The 24021-nt window shown below is 36.8% G+C and overlaps 1 long non-coding RNA gene across 1 annotated transcript in view; it reads right to left on the reverse strand.

Annotated features, from left to right (window-relative positions):
* LOC114024541 overlaps positions 1 to 24021 on the reverse strand; it is a 232065-nt gene that overhangs the window by 165914 nt on the left and 42130 nt on the right. Inside the window, exon 2 of the long non-coding RNA XR_003566914.1 lies at positions 17649 to 17800. This is a non-coding gene — a long non-coding RNA (uncharacterized LOC114024541). The remainder of the gene's footprint in view (positions 1 to 17648; positions 17801 to 24021) is intronic.

The raw sequence follows: 24021 nt of genomic DNA on the forward strand, positions 1-24021 counted from the left end.
AGTCTATTTGGAAACTGCATTAAATTTATCTGATTACTTGGATACAGAGTATGACCACATATTAAATGCATAAGAAGTAATATACCAAATTTCTTGAATTGAAGAATCACATAGCAGAAGAAAAGATATAAGAAAACTAATAGCTTTCAGAGAAGGGAAGGTGTAATAAAGTAGAGAAGAAAAATTGTGTTTCAAAGTAGCTGAATGACCAGATTTCTTAAAGAAACTTAATTATAGGCTAGGGATACAGTGTCCCCCACTGGAAACTTCTGACCGCCTTAATTCTCCTGTGATAGTAGTTTTAAAAACAAATAAAGAAATCAGTGCATACAAAAGGAGGGGATATCTGGAAAAGTCACAAAATCACTAATATATAGTCCCTAAGAATAAAAATTGTTGAAAATACAAAAAATAAGTTCTCATTCTTCTCCAAATGATTTTCCATTCTGGGCTTACTTTTTTATGGTTATATTCATTTTTCCCACATGTTGGAAGGGATATGTCAATGCATATGAAACTATTGTAGGAGAAAAAAACAGCAGCATAACTGGATACTTTGCAAATTACTATGTCTGCTTTGCCAACGCTTGACAATACTGAGCTCACTCCTTGCCAGAAACTCAATATCATTAGCTCTTCTAGGCAATATTAATTTAAATCATACAGTAGAGGTACTAAGTTCAGAGAAGCAGTAGGAATAATTACTAAAATAAAATTGTCTCTAATTGATTCTGCAGTTAAAGAGCAGATGCATTGAGGGGGAAAAAAAGGGAAAGGCCAAGTGACTTCTTCAGAATTCAGGGAAGAGATATTATGAGAAGATTATTTCACAAGTACATGTGTTCAGAAGCATAAAACCTCAAAGAATACTTGGTAATGAAAAAAGCTTATCTGAATAAAAATGTACAAAAGAAGAAATCCAAGAACACATGCTTAGAGGAGATTAAAAAGGTAAGATGAGATGAGGATGTCTGAAAAAGGGACTTACAATCCTGAAAAGAATTGAAGTTATCCATCAAAGATTCAATCATGATTTACAGTCCAGGTGCTTCCCTCCCAGTTTTATTAGCATAAAAAGAGTAATGAAAAAAGTCTTTTGCTAGAATGAAAGCTACTTTTGAGGCCATACCACCTTGGGGTGAGATTTCTTTGTTAGGCTGGTGTGAGCAGAAATCTGTCTATCCCTTAGCTTTCTTGGTTTTTCCATTATCCCAGGACTGATGTCCATAGAAATGAAAGGTTTAAAGGGAATCTCTCCAGAGAAAATACAATGGGAATACAAACAGTAGGTTTAGTTTAGAATAGACAGGGGAGAAGTCCATTTTATACCCTGCAAATTCTCAACTGCACTCAAGAGCCATCACCAATCTCACTGTAAAGCGAATCTAGCTACACACATTTTGTTAGTGAACTATTAGCACTTCCTTCACTCCCACATGAAGACAGTGTTCATTCATTTTTGCATGAAAAAAGTGGGTTTGGGGCAACAAGGCTGGAATAAAATCACCTTTTGTTGTTTCAGATGATTTTTTTTATTTTGAAAAGCATACTTAGATGTCTTTTCTTTTTTTGGATGGGTGGGGGGTTGGGAATTGAGCCTGCAAAGGGAATACTATAAATTTTAACAAGTTTAGGATTGTAGAGTTTTTAATTTTGCTCAAGAACAATATTGCAATCCAAATTTTGATCTTAGCTTTTCATCCTTACAGCAATCAATGGCATGAGTTTATCCAGACATTCAAGCATTTATCAGGCACTTAGTATGTTCTGGGTGCTGTTCTAAATGCTGATCATATGATGGAATATGAATTTTAGTAGCTAATAAGCTTTTTTGTTGTTATTGGTTTTGCCAGGTATTGTGCTAAACTGAGAACACAAGGAAAGGCAAAGCCATAATCCCTGCCATTTATGTATTTGCAAGAAAAATGAAACAGTCCTTGTCTTCAGGCAGCTTATATCTCATGAGGGAGACAACACGCAAATGATATATATATATATATTCAAGATATATAGCATGCAAATGGGATATAATCTCAAAAGGAAGGTCACTAGTTGTGTTGAAGGGACTTCTTCACCCTCTTGAAAAAGGTGAGATTTAAGCAGAGAATGGAATGAATCCAAGGAAGCCAGGAGGCAGAGGGTTATTTATTTCAGAATTGTGGATAACACACTGCAGAGGCTAAGCTCTTATAAGAAACACCCAATACGCAAGCAGTGGTATGAAATACCTTGGTGGCAAAAGTTAATTATATACAGTCTATAAATATGTCATAATCTAAAAAATATAGCAGTAATGTAACCAGTTATCGTGTAATTACTACTTTTCACCCTTCCCCTGTAGTTATAATATTATTTTCTTATTATCACTGTTTGTCATTACTTTTGTGGTATATTGCCAAATAATATGAAAAATATATTAACATTAATGAAGTCCACTTAGAAGCTGTTAGAATATAAAAATCAAAATATATTAAGAGGGAAAAGTACTAGGAAATATAATGAGATAATATTGCTACTTTTCCATGGCGTGGACAAATAAAGTACTATGAAGTTGTGTATCTAAATAAAGAACTTGGGAAAAAAGAAGTCTGGGTTCAGAGCTCTCCATTTTTCACGACTATTCACATTATGCCAAAACAAACATTCAATTCAATTTTTAATGAATCTGTCAAACTGTTCCTTTGACTTTACATAAGTAAACAAAACTACTGGTTAATAGTTTGAGACAGAAATCCCACTGTTTGACTTACACTCTAAGAAGGTCAAAGACAGAAATGTTCCATGCATACCCAAATAATGATTGTGGTATGTTTGTTATAGTAAAAACAAAAACAAACCCCAGAAGTAAAAGTATACATTGATTTGCTGATCATATGATGGAATATAAATTTCAGTCAGCCAATAAGCTTTTTTTAGGGGGGTGTCAGGCATTGTGCTAAGTTGGGAATACAAAGAAAGGCAAAACCATAGCCCCTGCCCTTAAGGAGCTTACATTCTAAGAGGGAAACAACATGTAAACATTTTTGTATATGCAAGATAAATGAAGCCTAGATGGAAGGCAATCACAGAAAAGAAGGCACTGGAAGTTGTGGGTACTGGGAAAGGCCACTTGAAATGAAAAGATTTAACAATAAATTGTATATTTGGGGTAAGTGTGAATGAGGAGTCAGAGATGACACTAATGTTGGAATCCAAGGTGAATGGAAGGATGGTAACAATAACAGGAAAGTTGGAGGAGGGGTGAGGAGATCAAGCATTTATGAAGTCCCAGGCAATGTGGCATATAAGATGTTTTACATATATTATCTCACTTGGTCTTCATGATAACCTTGTAAAGTAGGTGTTATTATTACCCCCACTGTACAATTGAATGTACTGAGGCAGATGGTTATATGACTTGCCTAGGATCATAAAACTATTTAGTATCTGAGGTTGGATTTGAACTCTGGTCTCTCTGACTCCAGGACCAGCACTTTATCTACTGTACCCCTTAGCTGGTTGAAGATGGAAGGGTTTTAGAAGAAAGATAATTAATTGTGTTTTGTAAAAGAATACTATTGTACCATAAAAAAACCTCTAAATATAAAGAATTCAGAGCAACATGAGATATCTTGTATAAAGTGATACAAGTAGAACCAGAATGACAATATACATGACTCAAATAATAAATAACAGACTGAAATTTAAAATATAAACAAAGTAAAATAATATAAATGTAAAGAACACTAAAATGAAGGTGCATTTTGTAATTGTAATAACTAATCTTGACTCCAAATGAATGGACCTCCCTCTTTCCTTGGAGAGATGAGGAACCATAGTTTCACTGATGATCATAATTATGAATAGCACAGATAGAAACTTGAGTTGCCAGTGATACATACATTGCCAGTCAAGTTGCTGAACTTGTTGGTTTTACTTATCTGGTTGTTGCTGTTGTTGTTGTTACAAGGGAAGGATGAATAAATATTAGGGGTTGGGGTAGGGGGCAGGAGGGGAAAGTTGTAACAAAAAAAAACTAATGTAAAAATAAAATTTCAGTATATTTTAAAGCAAACTGTCAAACAGTTCCTTAGCTCTTTTAATCATCATACATTCTATTGACTGGTTGATTGAATTTTCTGCTTTTCCATCAGCTGTTCTAATCTTTCATACAATCTTGACCTAACTTTGATTCAAATTGGTTAATGTCTGTGTGCCTGCTTCTTCATGTATAAACTGTGGAGATTTGTATGAAATTTTAGCATGTCACAGAAGGTAATCTGAAATGTGGTAAATATATCAATAGCATTTTTACAAGAAGGATACAGATCACAAATGCTCTATAAAAGGACTTAAGTCTTCACAGAAACATTTCTACTATATTACTAAGGATGCTAGAAACTAATATTTTAAAGGGGAAATACCATAAGGCAGGAGAGAATGGCCTTATGTTCAGCGCAGTCCAACGTGTAGCTCATTAAACTATTTTCTGGGATCGAAAGGAATCACTTTAAGGGCTGAATAATTTTTATTTTTATTTTTCCCTATGAGTCATTGAAGAAAGGCATTCTTCAAACTGATGGATAGTGACAATGTAAAACTTCACTGAAGTTGCAAACTGATTATTGCTCAAACAATAAAAAGTTGTAAACTATTGACCTTTTCCAGATACTCTGCTTGATTTTTTTTTCCATGTCAAGCCGTCCAAGAGAAATGCCAGAAACTAAGAATTTGTAATCCTATGCAATTGCAAAGTGTAATGGCACTTCTGGAACGTGATTAAGACAGAAATAGAAGTTACATAAACACCACATTGTGACCTTCTTTCCCCCTCACCCCTTTTAATGATTAGAGTTTATAAATAAGATAACTGAACGCCCACTTCCCCCAACCCTTTGCACTCCTCTCCACCAAAAGAAGAAGAAGAAGAAGAAGTAGAAGAAGAAGAACAAGAAGAAGAACAAGAACAAGAACAAGAACAAGAACAAGAACAAGAACAAGAACAAGAACAAGAATTCTAAGAAGGCAGGGTAGAAGGTATTTTTTGCATACAGACATTAATCTAAAAAGTAAACTGTTCCAAAAATTCATAATAAGCACCATGCACATATTGTGTGCACCACCACCCCAGTTTATTTTGCCAAATATAATTCAGCAATAAAAATTATTACTCAAATTCAACATCCATTCTTAAGTGGAAGCCTCTGTCTTCCCAACCACACAGAGAAGCATGGAATATTCAAACTAAAGAGGACTACATAATCATTTAGTTTATTCTTCTCCATTTTATAGGTGAGAATCTTAGCTCTGGAGAGATAAAATTGCTTATCCAATGTCATACAATGTGTTATTGACAGAGTTGTGGCCAGAACTTAAGTTTCTAGAGGCCAGCTCTCATTTGCTCTATGCTAATATGGTTTTCCAACCTCAATCTCCAACTAACCCACAAAACTAAAAATAATGAACAGAAAGAAATAAAAATTCACTCTTTGTTTTGGGAGAAACCCAGTTAGAGCTATAGGGAAGCAGTAAAATATACTGTAGCTTCAGGTAATGGTACAAATCAACTGTTGTCTTTTCTCCTTGCCCTGCCTTTTCTCCTGGGGAGAGAAATAATTACTGGCAGTCCCCCTTGCCACAAAAATGCCATGTTGCAGTCAATAGAAGGAAAAAAGAAAAAAAGATGCCAGCATGAAGCAGGTTGCTTTATTTTTATTCTTCTGTGGCTTTTTTTGTTTTTCTTTGGTGGGTGGTAGTGTTAGAGAATTGATTTTGTTAATTGGAGTATAACATAGTATAACTGAATTTCCTAAGGTTTTGATCACTACTTAGATGGCAAATCTCATGAACTGATTCCCACCCCCCACCTCCCCAAAGGAGGCCTGGAAAACTTCAATACAGTTGAAAACCACAACCACCCACCACTTGGGTATGACATCCAATTAGTTACAAAAAGCTATAGTTTCCTTAGTATTTTAGAAAGAACCTAACAGTAAAGAAAAAAAGTCAATAAGATTACAATACAAAAACACTGAAAACTGTTCATTGATTCAAATATTCATTCAAATATTAAAGTGGTACCTATTCATTCAGCCCTTCTTTCAGGAATGGATGCCAACAATACATTCATTGAGAATAGCATAGCATTGTATGGGGGTTCCAAAAGAGCAAGAATCATAGTTCTATAATGGAGAGTGTACAATTAATCCCCCCACATTTCCGCAAATAATTATTTGAGTTTTTCATTACTTTCTGTAGATTATTGCTACTTCAATCTATCAATCAACAAGAAGAAATGTTTTAAATGCCTCTTTAGCCCTATGTTAACTCTATAGAATAGGAGAGCCAGAAAAATGTAAAGTGAGGTTCTTCTTGAACCCATTACTTCTCAAATCTATGTTCCATTTGGGACCTTACTCTACCATATCTTGTACAGGGTTGGAGTCAGGTAACATATTGTAGAGATCAACTTTCAAAGATGTTTCTGAGAATCTCTATTGACCCATGTGACTTTCTATAGTTGTAGTGGCCTCAGTTTACTCAATTATAAAATGGAGATAATAAAAGCACCTACCTCCCAGTGTTATTTTGAGGTTCAAATGAGCTATTATTTGTAAAGTGCTTAGCACAGTGCCTGGTCCATAACAGGTATTTAATAAATGCTTGTGTTTTTCCTCCTTCCATTATAGAAGCAAGGAGTACCTTATGGTCAACTCTCAGAAACCACATAGAACTTCTTATGCCCTTCTTCCTTATGATGCATTTTTCCAACCAGTTCCTTCTCACACCATCCCACTGCCTCACTTCTAAAAGCCCCCTGACTGCAGACTCCTAGAACTATTCAGGGAACAAATGATTTTAAGTTTTAATGATATTGTAATTTCTTTTGTGAGAGTCTTCCCTTCCCCTGAATTACAGGTTCCCTTTATCTCTTAGCAATAGCCATAAATCTGCTTCATTGTTGTCTTTTCTTTCTTTATTTCCTTTTGTTGTTATTATTTTTCTGGGTTTGAGAGGATAAGACTGGAAAGACAATTAGTTTTTCTTACTCAGTCCTTGATTTTAGCCAGTAAATGCTCTCTAAATGGATATTTATGTGGTAAATGTTAACCTTCCTAACTCTCCCTTCTGCCAAAAAATAGGTAAAAGTAGAGGTCAAGACATGATTTATGGTTAGCATTGCTAACCAGGTCCCAAAAATGTGGAAAAGGATGCTAGAATTACATTGTCTCCACTGTTGCCTCAGGGCCTATAATGGGACTTGCCCACAGACATATGGCCAGTAAGTGTTTAAAGCTGAATTTGAACTTAGGTCTTCCTGAGCCCAAGACATACAGTCTTACCCACTTAGCCGCCTTTAAGGAAACCTCTTTCTCTTAGACTATAACCAAAGATCATAGGATATGTATAGAAGCAAAGGAGGAAATAAAACTAAATATCACATGTTATGTCATATGGTCTTGATCGAAGTGAAAAACTAAGGTCATCTCCCAAGAGTTTGAAGTGGTGAAAAATTAAGAATGGATTACGGACATCTTTCTTTCAGTGTTATCATTCTGACCTATATCAAAGTAAAACAGACATAATTCCTAATTTCCAAGACAATGATTCTCAGCCTAATTTTGACTTAATATAGTATTCTTGGCATAGTAATAGAAATTAAAACAAAACCTCAGACTATAGAATCTTACTTTGATGGCAAAGAAGATCAAAACATAAAATCAGAAGAAGACAACAAAGTCAAAGCTCCTACATCCAAAAGCTCCAAGAAAAATATGAATTGGTCTCAGGATATGGAAGAGCTCAAAAAGGATTTTGAAAATCAAGTAAGAGAGGTAGAGGAAAAATTAGGAAGAGAAATGAGAATGATGCAAGAAAATCGTGAAAAATGAGTCAACAGCTTCCTAAAGAAGACCCTCAAAAATATTGAAAAAAATAACACCTTAAAAAATAGACCAGACCAAATAGCAAAAAGAAGTTCAAAAATCCAATGAGAAGAATGCCTTTAAAAGCAGAATTGACCAAATGGAAAAGGAAGTCCAAAAGCTCACTGAAGAAAACAATTTCTTAAAAATTAGAATGGAGCAAATGGAAGCTAATGACTCTGTGAGAAATCAAGAAATTATAAAACAAAACCAAAAGAATGGAAAAAAAATAGAAGACAATGTGAAATATCTCATTGGAAAAGGAACTGACCTGGAAAATAGGTCCAGGAGAGATAATTTAAAAATTATTGCACTACCTGAAAGCCATGATCATGTTGCATGTAAAAACTATTTTTAACATTTGTTTTTAAAATTTTGAGTTCCAAATTCTCTTCCTTCCTCGCTCCTCACCCACTCTTATTGAGAAGGCAAGCAATTCTATATAGGTTATTCATGTGTAGTCATGCAAAACACGTCCATAATAGTCATGTTGTGAAAGGCTAACTATATTTCCCTCCATCCTACCTGCCCCTTGTTTATTTTGTTCTCTCCTTTGACCCTGTCCCTTCTCAAAAGTGCTTGCTTCTGATTATCCCCTCCCCCAATCTGCCCTCCCTTCTATCATCCCCCTTTTTCTTATTCCCTTATTTTCCCTTATTTTCTGGTAGGGTAAGATAAATTTCCACATCCAATTGAATGTGTATGTTATTCCCTCCTTAAGCTAAATCCAATGAGAGTAAGGTTCACTCATTCCCTCTCACCTCCCCCTCTTCCCCTCCACTGTAAAAGCTCTTTGTTGCCTCTTTTATGTGAGATAACTTACCCCATTCTACCTTTCTCTTTCTCCTTCTCCCAGTACATTCCTCTCTCTCTCACCCTTTAATTTTATTTTTTAGATATCATCCCTTCATATTCAACTTACCCTGTGCCATTTGTTGCCTGAGCTGTATCTTAAAGGAAGAGAAGAACTCTATGAGACAGAATTAGGGAGGGAGGGCATTCCGGTCATGGGCACTGAGCAGTGAAAAGACAGGAGAGGTGAGATGGAGTGTTGTGTGTGAGGATCAGAGAGAAGGCCAGTTTGGCTGAATGAAAGCTTTCAAGAGGAGGAGTAACATCCAAGAAGATTGAGAGGTAGGTTGAGACCAGCCAGTATAAGGTTTGCTTTTTTTTAAAGCTAAACAGAAAATTAGGGTAAAGCCCTCTTTCAACCCCATACTCCCACATCCAGGTGATGGTCCAAAAACTAGAAGAATTACTCTATATTTGGCATTTTTATTGGGTTGGGAAAGAGAAATCAATTTTGAGAAATCAATTTTTTTGTAAAGGTGTCTTTGCTATTGTTAATTTAGCTGAGCCTTAGAGATCTGTGAATGATAATAGGAGCCGAAGATCTGGGGAATTGCAATCTGATCAGAGGCCTGATACTTGAATATACCCAAGAGGCAAGGACAAGATTGCTTGCCACTCCCATCCTGACAGATGTCATTAGATTGCCCATCAGATGCCAGCATCTCTTATAGTAACTATGATTTGGGGTTTTATAGACCTCTCTACTCTCTGCTCATTGCTTCTAGATTTATTAATTCAGAAAATGGTGATGTCCTATATTATCTATTAGTTTACTAGATTACAAACTCCTTCAGGGCAAGAAATTTCTCTTTGGGCAAGAAATACTCATCATTGAATAGCTTAAAGCCTTTCACTCAGTACCTTATGTGCCACTGAAGTCCTATTTTAATGCCCCATCATTGTGTGAGAGTGCTCTTAAAGTCTCAAAACAAAGTTTTTGGAATATTGGCACAAGCTGGTCCTATTAAGGTGAAAGGATTTCCAAAACGGATCTGGGATTTTGTCTATTATTCTAGGATCTACTCAGCTTAACACAGAGAAGCATAGCAAAAAGATTGGCAGGTAGGCGATGGATTTGTTTTTGGTTGCAACCTCAAATGAAGCTATCTACTGACATGTGGAAAGTGTCAAAAGCTGGACCACTGGGGAGAATATCTGCATCAATGGACTCCAAGATCTATGACGTATTAAAGTAACAAATATTCTTTTCAATTCTTTCCCCTGAAATACTCTGCTCATTTCAGTTATATCATCTTGCAGGTTTGCCTTAGGGACCTGGTGATGGTAGAGGAAGAATTTTCATCAACAGCAGTTTCTGAGCATTGGTATTTTGCAAAAGAGCTACTTAACTTATCAGGTAGGCTTAAAATTGGAAGACACCTCAGAGGCCATATATTTTCAACCCCCTCATTTTCTAGGTAAGGAAACTAAGATCCAAGGAAGTGTAAGAAGTGGTATTTGAACCAAGGTTCTCTGACTGCAAAGCCAAATGCTTTCCCTTGACAAAAACTATGTTGCAGTTACCACTAGACATTAGTTCCAGGATTAACCAAGAGCTAAACTTCAGCTTTCAGGTCCAATATTTCCTCCCTGCCCTTAAAGCTATAAATGGGCTTTATTTGGCTAAGGTACATTTTTTCAAAGTGGTACAAAATTGAATATTCTCACTGAGTCATTTGGTTTTGTGGCACATGTTAAAAGACCCAATTAAAAATGAAATATGTCCTTGAAGCCTGTGTTTTGCCATGCCAGGAATATTGAACAACACATCAAGTCTTTTTAGAGAATTTCAGTTACAAACCAGACTAAAGACATAAAGTTTTGAGGGAGTAGAGTAATGTAAGCTAAACTAAAAATATGTTATTTTAAATTCAATGGATACCAATAAAGTTATAGACATTACAACTAACAAAGGCTGAGTCAGCTCACAAAACTAGCAAATAGATGTTCATATAACTTTGGAACACCAGCATTACTATAAAAACATTGATTAACTTTCAGGAATTCTGGAGTTGTAAGATATTTCAAAGGAGGATTATAGTTCTGATGTTGAACTAACACCACCTTCCTCTATATTAATAGAGGTGGCATATATTAACTGTTTAATAGGTGTATCCCATGAATTTTTACTTTAACATCAAACATGACAACACCTGATATTAGGAATTATAGCTTGCTAGCTCTGGAATTACTCCAGATATTTCTCCAAAGTTAATGAATTTTACACAGAACCTAGTCTGCTTTAGGCATATGCATACTAAAATTGAACATAAGATGATAAAATTAAATTTATTTCATTTTATTATTTGATTCTATTCCCACAATAGCTCAATGAGTTTATTAATGCAGTTCCTATTGCATTATTATTGTTATTATTGTTATTTGTGTATGCATAGCTCCTTATAACTTTTAAGTAGTCATGGATAGATAAGTACTTAGTAGACTGGCTTGTTCACACCAATTTGTCCTCACAATGGCAGAGGTTCTTAGAGAAGTACCACCAGCAAGAGATTACAATAAAACTCTCTTAAGATTCTAGAGGTAACCTTCTTGTGAGGAATTATACTTCCCCTACTTACCACGTTAGGTTTTGAGCCCCAACTGGTGCTCTTCCATTTATTCAACTAGCCATTCACAGTGATGAAAAATTTAGATAATATATTAAAACAAAATTTATAATGAAGGCGTATATTTATATTAAATATAATATATCCTAATCTCATAGCTTAAATATAAAATATAATAATTGAACAGCTAAAAACTACACTAAGATTTTTGGGATGCCCTATGTGTAACCATTTACTTCAGAAGGAGTCAAAAGAAACAATAACGTCAAAAGTATGATATATTAAAGTTGAATGAGATATAATCTCTGTGAAGACTTCTCAGGGTGGTGATGAAAAGACTGTCTCAAAACGAGAGATAAGCTCTGAGAGAACGAACAGGACATAAGTTTAATTCAGCCCTAAACCCTCTCCTGATTGCCACTGCCACGTAAGCATTAGGTATACTAAAGAAGGACATGTATGTTTGGATTGGCTATACCCTGTTTCCTTGTTCTTTGGGAATGGGAAAGATTTTCACGCCTAGAAAGTAAGCCCGCCTCCCAGCCAATGGGAGTAAGGGATAGTGGCGGGGTGGGAGTTTCTTGTTTGCTTTAAGATATATAACCTTGCTTTGTCCTTTGTGCCTCGCCTCTCTCCTGCTGGTACTGTGCTGGAGGAGCAGACGCCCCTTCTTGCGAGGTTGTACTAAAGAGTAACTTTTTGCTTCCACCTTGAGAAGCCTCTGAGTTTAATTGTGTTAGAGTCGCTGTACCACACAAAGTGAATCCACAAAAAAAAAAAACCCTACAATACATTACAATCCACATATTAACCTGTATCACATTATTTTATCTAAGTACTCAGTATCTACTGGGATAGTGGATATACACTTACAAAGGTCTAGCAGGGAAACATATGAGGGAGGAAGATCCACATACTTAGGGTCATTCACAGTGTGTACTGTAGACTATTGTGTCAATAATTTATTAAGAAACATTTGTACCCAATGAAGGCACTTCTCTGCAAACTGCATGTCTGCTGGTTCTCACCCTTTTCTATCTGGGAAAATCCTCTTCTCTTCTATTTTCAAACTGATGAATCATTTAAAAGTTTTTTTAATCTTAAATCACCCTTCAACTGTCATTATGAGTTAGTTTTTAATTTGGAAAGAAGTTCCCTTTAAGGCAAAGAACTACAAAATGCATCATTCAGACCAACTCCCCTATCAATCTTTTCCATTTCTTGCCTAGGACTTCATAATCCTTAAAACTGTTTTAAAGTTTCCTTCTGGCAGTATCATTTCACTTCATGTGAATCACTAGAATTAGTCAGTGATTGTCTGGCTAGAAAAATCTTGGGAAGTTCTCCAGATTGATGCTGCAGAAAGAGGGCAGACATCTCTATTCTTTTGGTCCCACAGACGAGTAACTTGTTTAGTATACCTCATCACATAATCACTCATTTCTTCTCATCTGACCTTTACCGATTAATGATGATATGACCTGTCCTGATGCTACTTGGGGATCTACAATTTTATTCCTTGAAGGACAAAAAGCTGCTTCCTCCTCAATGCCTGCTCCACTAAAGCCTCATTTCTATTATACAGATACATATGCTCAGAGGCTCTTCTTTCTATCCTCATACCCCATTCTTCTATCCTCCAAGTTCTTGAAAGATAACAATTTCCTCTTGCTTCTTCAAATCATTTTTCTTTATTGTTGTTTTTCCATATTCTTTCTACAGCACCCCCTCCAGAGCCATTCCCTAAGCTTCATTTGAATCATGTTTTGGGGTCCCCAGAACGATGACTAACTGCACTATCTCAGGGTTCTAAACAGGTAACTTTGAAGAGCTGAGTTTCTAGTATTGATGCTCCTGAGACCTCTATTGGTGCATTCCCCATAAACAGTCAGTAGTCCTAAGTAGTTTTCAGCAAAGGCACTTACTGAGGTGCTATAACAAAAACAGTTGGTGCAAAAAACTCCCCCAAAAGCCTGGGACAGACCCTCCAACAAGTATGTATGGGTACATGGGAAGTGGAGGCTCATATTTAGAGAATCACAGCAGGGAAGCATGCATGTAAGATACTCATGTGGCAAAGAGATACCTCACAATTCCTGGTGTTTTATGACATGGAAGTCTTTCTGTGGTGTGAGGGATCTTCTTCCATCTTTGAGTGACTTAATCTGTATCCTTCTGTCCTCAGTGTGTCACTCAGCTGGATGTGTCTCCTACTGGTATAGTTTCTCTGATCCAAACGGGATGTAGTGTTCGCTACTAGTGCAGTCTTTCTGTTAACATAAATAATGGGGGAGGGAGGTAGTAATAAAAAAAACCTCTCTTCCCTCTAAGAATGATTCGCCTCCCAGGGACCTTGTTCTACCTCTGGAATCTTCAGATTCCAGACTTGAAGCTCTCCATCACCTTACTGGTTCACCACTTGCCTGAGTATTGTTTTAATATATAGGATCAGAGATGGGTCTGATTATTTCAGCTAATCATAAGTTTTTCCTGGTTGATATAATCTGCCTTTGGCCAATGGTTAAAGCACCAAAATCCTCTCAAATTAATTAGTGACCTATTCACACATCATTGTAGGTTATAGGAAAATTCCTTACCATCTATTATACACTAATGATTGATTGATTCAATTGAGATGTCTGGAACTGTTATGATTACATTAATTCATGTGGGAGAGGAACTGCCACCCTTATATCACCTTGAAGTGCTTCCAGTTTTCAAGGAATATATAATTAATCATTTAATTTAGATTAATTGACAAAGAATGAAATAAGCAGAACCAGGAGACCAGCCATACAATTATAGATACAATGTTGAAATCTATAAGAACTCTGATCAATGCAATGGCCATTCATGGTTCCAGAGGACCATTGAAGAAACATGTTGTTCAACTCCTGATAGAGTGATTGGCTCAGGGTGTGAAATGAGACAAACGTTTTTGTACATGGTCAATGAGGGAATTTGTTTTGCTTGATTATGCTAATTGGTTACAACAATTTTGTTCTTTTTCAATGAGATAGAATGGTAGGAGAGAGAAAATAGATTTCTGTTAAAAATGAAATTTAATTTTAAAAATAACTATCTCTGGTAAATCAAAAAGCAGACATTCAAGTTAATCCTTTTTTTTTTTTGACTAGACAATGGGGTTAAGTGACTTGCCCAGGGTCACACAGCTAGTGCATGTTATGTATCTGAGGCTGGATTTGAACTCAGGTCCTCCTGACTTCAGGGCCAGTGCTCTATCCACTGTACCACCTAGCTGCCCTGTTAATCCTTTTTCAATCTCTGATGTGAGAGAATGTGCACTTTGAGTATAGAGAGCTATTTGGTTATGTCAAAAAAGACAAACATCATGTACCATATTCAGATTATTGCATAAATTCCCTTGCTCTCCAATTTTGCTGGAAGCAAGAGCCTCAGTTTCCTGTCATTCTTGTTGGTAGCACTTGAGGTCAATTCTCATAGCAAACTTGGAGCCAGGAGTGGGGTGTGGGGAGAAGGGTAGTGTATGTTTGTCTAACTTTCTAGGGCTTTCATTGCCAGGGGGGCTCCTAAGGAGGACTGCATTTATTTAAAGTAATTTTCTAATATTTCCTCAGGAGATGAGGCTAGTTTTCCTAAATACTTCTGAGAGTTAATGGCTTCCTGCCAGATCTCTAGTGGGAACAGAAGTTGAGCTTAGTTGATATGCGTGAGATTTCTGACCAAATCCAATTATAAGCTACTTTGTCATTATTCCTACCTACCTCTTTTCTTCTCTCCCAGTCATTAGATTCTAGATGCTTCCTCCCATCTTTCCACTATTCTGCTGCTCTTTTTGTCATCAGAATTATTTCTCTCTATGAAAGTTTTATAAATGTCAACAACCATTTATCTGATAAAGAGACTAAAGTCTATCATGATCACTCTATTCTTGTAGCCCTCATAGTTTCAAAATTTGTAAGTTTCTGGAGACAGAAAAGAAATCCACCCATTTCTATGAAAAATTGCCAGGAAACAAGACTATGTTGCTGAAATTACTTATTTCTGTTTGGTTTCACAGATTATTTTAATGATTTATGTCTGGGTCTTAATTCATTTATCATTTTAAAAAAATTATCTATGTTCATTTTTAAAAAATGTTCTGCCTTGCTGCCTCACATCTGTATCTGAATGTGTGCCACAGAGCAAAATCATCTCTGTTCTCCAGAGCTCAGTGGCAGACTGAACCACAGAAGAGCTACAAGCCTTTGGCAGTGAGGTGCAACATAATGGCTTTAATTTCAATAGCAATACACAATAAGGTGCAGGGTGATTAAATACATTATGGTGCCAATTGACATTTTCTCACATTCTTCCTGTAGGTTATTAATTTGACTAATTCACCCATTTTAAAGGGACAGATTTCTGTAACTTTGTCTACAGTTGCATTTTGAACTAAAGACAAAATTTTATTTGGAATAATTTCCATTTTTTTTTGCTTTTGTATCTATAAGTCACTACGCTTAATAGGCATTTATTAAACACTTGCTGTGTGTTCAAAACAAAACAAAACAAAACTGTGCTAGGTGCTGGAGATTCATATATGAAACACTCCCTGCTATCTAGGAGTTTTATGTATTTATGTAGATGCATATTGGAGTCTTTGATGGAACCCCCTGCTTCAAAAGTCAGTTAGCAAGGGGCAGCTAGGTAGCACAGTGGATAGAGCTTCAGCCCTGAAGTCAGCAGGACCTGAGTTCAAATCCGGCCTCAGACACTTGACACTTATGAGCTGTGTGACCCTGGGCAAGTCACTTAACCCCAACTGACTCATCAAAAAGCAAAAAAAACGAAAAAAAAAAAAACTCAATCAACAAGCATTCATTAAGGGCTTACAATGTACCAGGCACTGTACTCATTCCTGGAGATACAAAGTAAAGAAAAAATTGTCCCTGCACTCAAGGATCTCACAGTCTAATGGGGAAGACAACATGCAAACTACTATGTGCAAAGTATATATATATGGTATGGGTGCATGCACACGCATATATATTCATATGTGTATATGTGTGTACATATGTGCATATTCATATATGTATATGTGTTTATCTTTCTATAGAGAGAAAAAGTGGGGGGGTAGATTAGATGTAGTCTGAAAGGGAAGGCGTTTTCATTAAGGAAGAAAGAGTTAAATGAGAAAATGTGGTAAAACATGATTAAACCCTATAACTATATATAATAGTACATATAGAATACAGAACTCTTTCCCTATAGCAAACCAGTGAGGTAAGTAGGATGAGTATTATCTGAATTTTATAGATGAGGAAATTGAGGCTCAAGAAATTAAGTGACTTTGCCCTTTGTTATACAGCAGACTAAATGTGAGAACTGGAATAGATAGTAGAGAGATGTGCTGCCTAGATAGAAGCTAAAATATCCTTTTTTTGATTTCATAGTCTCCACCTTCTTGGCTTCACAGCCCAAAGGCTCAAAAAGTGAATAAAACGACATTCGTCTATTTCCCAGCCAGATGTGAAAATATGAGACCAAGCAGGGAAAAGGGTTGAAGAAATGGGGCTTTATTGCCTAATACAGAGATTAAAGCAATTAGTAAATCTCCTTCCAAAAGGAGAGATGACACAATTGATTCACATTCATTGTTGACAAGATACATAGAAATACAATAGCTCACCTTTCTAGATAGCTTTATGAGAAGGAAGGAAGGAAACAAATATTTATTAAATGTCTATTATTTGTCAGGCACTATGCTAAGCTTTACAAATAGTATCTCAATTGATCCTCACATCAACCCTGGAAGGTAGGTGCTATTATTGCCCCCATTTTACAGATGAAGAATCTGAGACAAACAGAATTTAAGTGAGTTGCTTAAGGTCATATAACTAGCAAGTGACTAAGAGTGGATCTGAACTCATGTCTTCCTGACTCCTGACTTCCTGACTATTTTTCCCTCCATGGGGTTTTCTTAGCAAAGATAGCGGTTTGCCATTTCCTTCTCCAGTGGATCATTTTTGTCTTGGGTAATACTGTATAGCATAGCTCACAGTTTCATTGAGCTGCACAAGCCACTCTGCCACCAGGCAGTGATCCAGGAGGGGCCTTTTTAGGCAAATAGGTTGAGTGACTTGCCCAAGGTCACATAGCTAGTAAGTGTCTGAGACTGTATTTGAACTCAGATCTTCCTGTCTCCAGGACCATTACTCTATCCACTGAGATAGCTAGATTTAAACATGTTTTACATACATTATCTTATTTTACCCCAATCACAGTTCCAAGAAATAGGTAGTGCAAATATTATCTCCATTTCACAGATGAAGAAATAAGGCTTAGAGAGGTTATGACTTACCCCAGGTCATCATGACTAGTATGTCTCTGAATGGAATTTGAATCTAAGTCTTCTCATGCAAATTCCAGTTCTTTTTTCACAGTGCCTTTCTTCTTCTTCTAGAAGTAGAAAGACATTATGCCACACCTATGTAGTCCAGAGGCATGCATACCCTAAGGGAACAGAATCAGTTGTAAATCAGTCAGTCAATAAGCATTTATTAAGAACCTACTATATGCTATGTACTGTGTTGGGGATACAAAGAAAGGTAAAATACAGCCCTTGCCCTAAGGATCTCACAATCTAAGTAAATCCAGAGAAAGGTTGAAAACCAAACAGCTGAAAAGTTCTCTAGAATGTTTTTTCTAGATACAATTACCAGTATGTTACTCTCCCCCAAAAACCATGCCTTAGGAGACTTCTGTGCTTAGCTTTCTAGCATACCTGTTGCCAAATATAGTTTCTGGTGCAACCAGTATATCTTTTTAGAGGAAAGATTGTTTTATACTTGACATTAGCATCTAGGCACCTAGCATAGGCCCTGATATATAGTAGGCACTGAATAAATGCTTGCTGATTGAAGTGAACCAAAGATATCCTTGACTATACCTTCTGAGCCCTTCCCCCTTCTCTTGGGTGCTCAGGTGTCAGAAGTGATAATGAATTAAAGGGAATATAAGTAAAATGATTAAGATGTTATTAAAAATAGACCAAAATTTCATTTAGCACAGAGGTTTCCAAAGCAGGTAATACTGCCCCCTGAGGCATGCTGGAACATTCAGGGGGCGGCAGTAGCCTCAGGTGCAATTGGGGGGACATTGAATAAAAATAAGGGGGCAGTGGAAGCATAAAGAAAGAAGAGAAAATAAGAAAATTTTGAGAAACCATTCATACATGTTTCATCTGTTGTGTAACAGAGTTAGGGTTGTAGTGATTACATTATTTTCTAAATAAACACACAAAATCCAAGTTATAATTGATCAATGGTCAAGTCTGTTGACAAGTCTTAACAAGCAAGTGTTGGCAGGCAAGTGTTGTGCATTGCAGGGAAGTCCAGCATGCATCAGCAGGACTATGTGGTATAATGACTTGTTTACAATATGATACTATACGGTTACATGATGCAACATTATAACATCAAAATTTCATTGCAGGAAAAAACCCACAAATTTACAACAAATTATTAAATTGAAGATGCACCATTTAAAAAGTATTTTATATTTTTTGAAATGACACAATTAAAAAAAAAACATTAAAGGGTTAAAAAGAAAGCAGATTTCCAGGGGGGTGCTGAGTATTTTTTTTTAATGGAACAATAGGCCAAATAACTCTGGGAACCTGTGATTAAGCAGATAGAGTTGAGATAGGTTCTGTCTCAGTACACTAAATGAAGACTATAAGACCTTTCAAATGCCTTCCAGAACTCTGATTACATCAATTATTCTTTTGTACTTTTGAAGTCTTGGAGAACTCTGGAGAAGAAAAGTTTGTAACTTGCTATGGAAACTCCTTCCAATGTTGTTTGAAATCATATTGATGCCATCTTATGCCTTCAATTTGTGAAGTTAAAATCGGAATTGAGGTGAAGTGTTCAACTCAGGAGCTTTGAAGCTGTTCTCTGTTCATCCTGAGTTTCCTGTTTTTCACTGCGTCTTGAATCCACACTGGCTCCAGGGTAGCATGACTTGCAATTTAGAAATGTGTTTGGAGGTTCAGTGATATGAATAAACCATCATGGGGAAATGTGATTTGGATAAGCACAAAATCTAGAGACATGAGACATCTTAGGAAGAAATACTGCAAACTCTCTAGTCGTTGTTGCTGTTGTTTAATAGCCTCATGAATTCTTATAAAACAGGTTCAGATTGTCTCAGTGTCATGGACTGACAAAACTGGCAAGTGAAAACCACCACACCAACAAAAGAGGACGATGAGCAGGAAGGAGTGCCACTGAGAATGGGTACTTGGTGAGTTGCTAAAGGAATTAATATTCTGTCTTTGGAAACATCTTCACAGGATCTCTGGAATTAATGATACTTTCATGAAACTTACAGATGGCCTGACATATAAAAGCACTGCTAAGATATAGGGAAAAGGACAGAAAATGACCAAGTGAAGTTGGAAGCAGAGACAAGAAAGTAAAAAAAAAATGAAATTCAACTTGGAAACAGTGAAAGGCTACATGTGTGTAGAAAAATAATAAGAAACAGGGAAAGGGAGAAATCTGGAAAGCAATAAGGTCAATAAAGACATAGAGGGGTAAGATAATGGATCATAAATCAAATACTACCAAAACAACGTGACAATTAGCCTCTGAATAATTGTGGTTGCTACATGGAGAAGCTTATATGAGGGCTCTGAACGACAGGGAAAAGACACCTGCAGTAATATTCAGTTTAGAAGAGAGTTTTTCTTTTCTTTTTACATAAGGATTCAAAGGAACTGGAAGGAGTTCAAAGAAGAGCAGCTAGGATAATTAAGAGCTTGAAGGGATAGATTTATGTGGTGAGAGGAAAGAAATAAAATATGTAAGTCTTGGCTAAGTGGAGGCTAAGGGAGAGCATAATTGTGTAAAAATCTTTAAAGGATTTAAATGCTGAGGCAGTAGGGAATGATTTAACACGATAAAAGGGAATTGAGGCAGGGCACATGGAGATTAATAGGGACTAAATAAGGGGAATCAGAAAGAGGAACAGGCTTTGGAGGACATCTAAATCACTGGGCAGACCATCATGAGGTACACAAAGACATAGAAATCACTCTGCCTTTAAATAATTCAGGCTCATTGAAAAGATGCAGATGGAAATAACTACTATTCAGTGTACAAGTAAATAGGTGATGACTGAGGGGTTCAAGCACAGCGCTCCAAAAGTACAGGGGAAAGCAAAATCACTTCTGGCTGGAATGATAAGAACAGGATATGTGGGTAGCGTTTAGGTTGGGCCCAGTCTCCTAGCTGGTCTTTCTATTTCCAGTATTTCAACTCTAATCCATCCTCTCTTATAACCCTGCAGATAACCCTAAAATGCCATTCCCAATGTATCACTTCTTTGGTAGAATATCTTATCCCCTATGCAAAGTTAGGCTAGTTTTTTTCTTAAAGTTATTGAGACCAACAAGCAGACATGGTTGGCCCAGGGTTGACCCAGGCTGTTGACATCACCTTCAGTCGCTTAAGTACAAAGCAGCCATGAGGAGCTCCAGGCACCCTCTCTGATATTTAGACCATGATGGGCAACCGGCAAGGAAGCTCAGCTGAATCAATTTGTGGTATCCTCAGTGCATTTCCTTGTTCAGTATTCTTCCACTAAGTCATTTGTTAACTGTTTAATGACCTATGAATGATTCATTTTGTTGACCAGAAACTACAAGTGTACTGGCCATTTTGTTGTTGTTGTTGCTGTTTGCTCATCTTTTCTTTTTTGCTCTTTTTCCTTTCTTTTAAATTTGTTCTCCGCTTCCAGGGTGGAAGGGGCTCTGTCTCAGGCTTCTTGTGCCAGTGGTCACAGGTCCTGGCTTTTTAACCTGGTGCTTAGCTGATGTTGCCCTGAGGCCCATGGGAGACCCTTTTGTCTGGTGATGTGTTGAGGGGGTAGAGTGAGGAGTGCTGGTGCTACTGGAGGCCATCAGAGTCTAGCAACTTACACAGCTGAGCTGGGGTCCTAGTGGTGGTGTCTTGTGTGTGCTAAGGCATGGTGGTATTTTTGTGCTCCCCTGGGACTACACTGAATCCTGTGGAAATCTAGCCACCAGAGGATGCCTGTTTGCCCTGGACTGTGCTGAAGCACATGGAGGTCTGGCTGCAGCAGGACACCTGCGTGGGGGCAATGCTGAAGCACAGGGAGTTCTGGCTGCTGGAGGATAGCTGTGCTGAAGCACATGGAGGTCCAGTGCTGGGGGGTGCCTGTTTCACTGGAGCTATGCTGAAACATATAGTGGTTCTCAGAGCTGGAGTCCACTGTTTCTCCTGGTTATGCTGAGGCAGATAGGGGATCCTGGTATTGGCATTTGCCTGTTCTACTACACTGGGGCTCAGGATCTCCCACTGGTCTGCTGAGGTGGGGCTTGGTGCTGGCTTACTGGGATGCTTCCTTTTCTGGAACGCGCTCCCCTTTTACCTGAGTGAGACATACCTTTCTTGCCAATCCTTCAAGTCTCCCAGGCTACAAGATCACTCCACCCCATCTTTCCACTGGCTCGGCTCTTCCAGAATTTGTCCTGGGATGTTATTTAATGGTCATTTGGAGGTGACTATGAGAGAGCTACAGCGATTTACTGCCTACTCTGCCATCTTGGCTCTTAGAGGTTGCAACTCTGAGAACATTATTTTGGTAGCTGGATGAAGGACAGATTGGAAAGAGGTGAGATCAGTTAGGAAATTATTAGACAAAAGATGAAGAGGGCTTGAGCTATGACAATGAAAAGGAGGGAATATATGCATGAGAAATTGTGGTGGTAGAACCAATAGGGATATTGCCGGCACTTGGCTAAGTAGATAGAGCCCTATGCTCATCATTAAAGGAAATGCTAAATTTCTATCAGAAGCTAGATTAATTAAATTATACAGTTTTTTTTCAGTTGCATACCCAATTCATTGATCTGCTCTTTCTCTATTTTATTGATGTATGAATTTAGAGATACAGACTTTGCCCTAAGTACTGTTTTGGCTGCATCTCACAAATTTTGTAATGTTGTCTTATTGTTGTCATTCTCCTTAATGAAATAATTGAATGTTTCTGTGATTTGTTATTTGACACACTCATTCCTCAGGAATAGATTATTTAGTTTCCAAGTAACTTTTAATCTGTGTGTCACTACCATTCATTAAATGTAATTTTTATTACATTAAGATCTTAAAAGGAGCACACATTATTTCTACTTTCCTTCATGTTTGTAAGGTTTTTATGCCCTAATACATTGATACTTTTTGTTAAGGTGCCATATACATCTGAGAAAAAAAAGGTAATTCTTTCTATTCCCATTCAGTTTTCTCCAGAGGTCTATCATATCTAACTTTTCTAAAATTTTAGTTACTGTTTTGACTTCTTTCTTGTTTATTTTATGATTAGATTTATCTGCTTCTGAGAGGGGAAAGTTGAGGTCCCCCACTAGTATAGTTTTACTTTCTTTTTCCTCTTATAATTCAATTAACTTATCCTTTGAGAATTTGGATGCTATGCTATTTGGTGCATATATGTTTAGTATGATATTGCTTCATTGATATTACTTGATTACATTGATACTGATTACATTGTCTGTGGTTCCTTTTACAAAGATATAGTTTCCCTGCTTATCTTTTTTAATTAGGTCTATTTTTGCTTTTGCTTTGTCTGAGATTATGATTGCTACCTCTACCTTTTTTTTTACTTTAGCTGAAGTACAATAGATTTTCCTTCAGTCTCTTACTTTACTCTGTATATTTCTCTCTGTTTCAACCTTAAAGACCATTAAGTCTAACTCCCTCATTTTTCAGATGAGGAAACTGAAGCTCAAAGAGGTTAAAGCTAAGCAATTATCCATTTAGTTTCTAAGTGACTTAGCTACTAATTACTTAGCTAGTCTGAGGCAGGATATGAACACAGGTCTTCCTGATTCTAAGCCCAGTGTTCTATCCACTGTTTCACATAGCCAAGGTATAATCAATATGGGAAGGATTACCGTATGTGATTGCTGAAGCTATAGCAGTAATCTTCAAAGACATTTGGAGAATAGTGGATATACCACAAGACTGAAAAAGAAAAACATTGCCATTACCTTCAAAATGGGAAGAATGTAGAGTTTTTAGACTATAAACTAGTGAGTTTGTCTTCATGTCCAAGTGTCTGAGACATGGTTTGAACTAAAGCCTTACTGACTCCAAGCCCAGAATTCTATCTCTTGAATTACCTAGCTACCTCAGCTAAGATCTCTGGTGCTGTGCCCCAGATCTGTTCTTGGCCCTGTACTTTTAAATATTTTTATTGATATAAGCATAAATTGCATGGTTATCAAATTTATTATTGAACTCATTATCACATTCAGATTCATGACATTTTACAAAAATACCTCAACTGATTTGAACTATGATTCTGAATCCAGAATGTCACTGGGATGATATTCTGATGTAAAGTCTCAGACTTTGGATTAAAAAAGCAAACATACCAAAACCTTCATAAGGTGGGTGAAGAATAGAATAGATGATTGCTATTGTAAAAAAAAAGAAGAGTTTGGTGTTTCCATGAATTGTGAAGAAAATGTGAATCAACAATGTGACGTGTGTAGTGATATGTTGGACTCAACTCACACTGGTTTGAGAGAACTGATTGACAAATTTTCAGTGTGTATGGTTACATCTCAGAAACTGACAAACATTACAAATGAGTGATTGATTTCTATTTTGTTTATCATGTAGTCC

This window comes from Vombatus ursinus, unplaced genomic scaffold, assembly GCF_900497805.2.
Source record: "Vombatus ursinus unplaced genomic scaffold, bare-nosed wombat genome assembly UNPS02014821.1, whole genome shotgun sequence".
NCBI classification, from domain to species: domain Eukaryota; kingdom Metazoa; phylum Chordata; class Mammalia; order Diprotodontia; family Vombatidae; genus Vombatus; species Vombatus ursinus.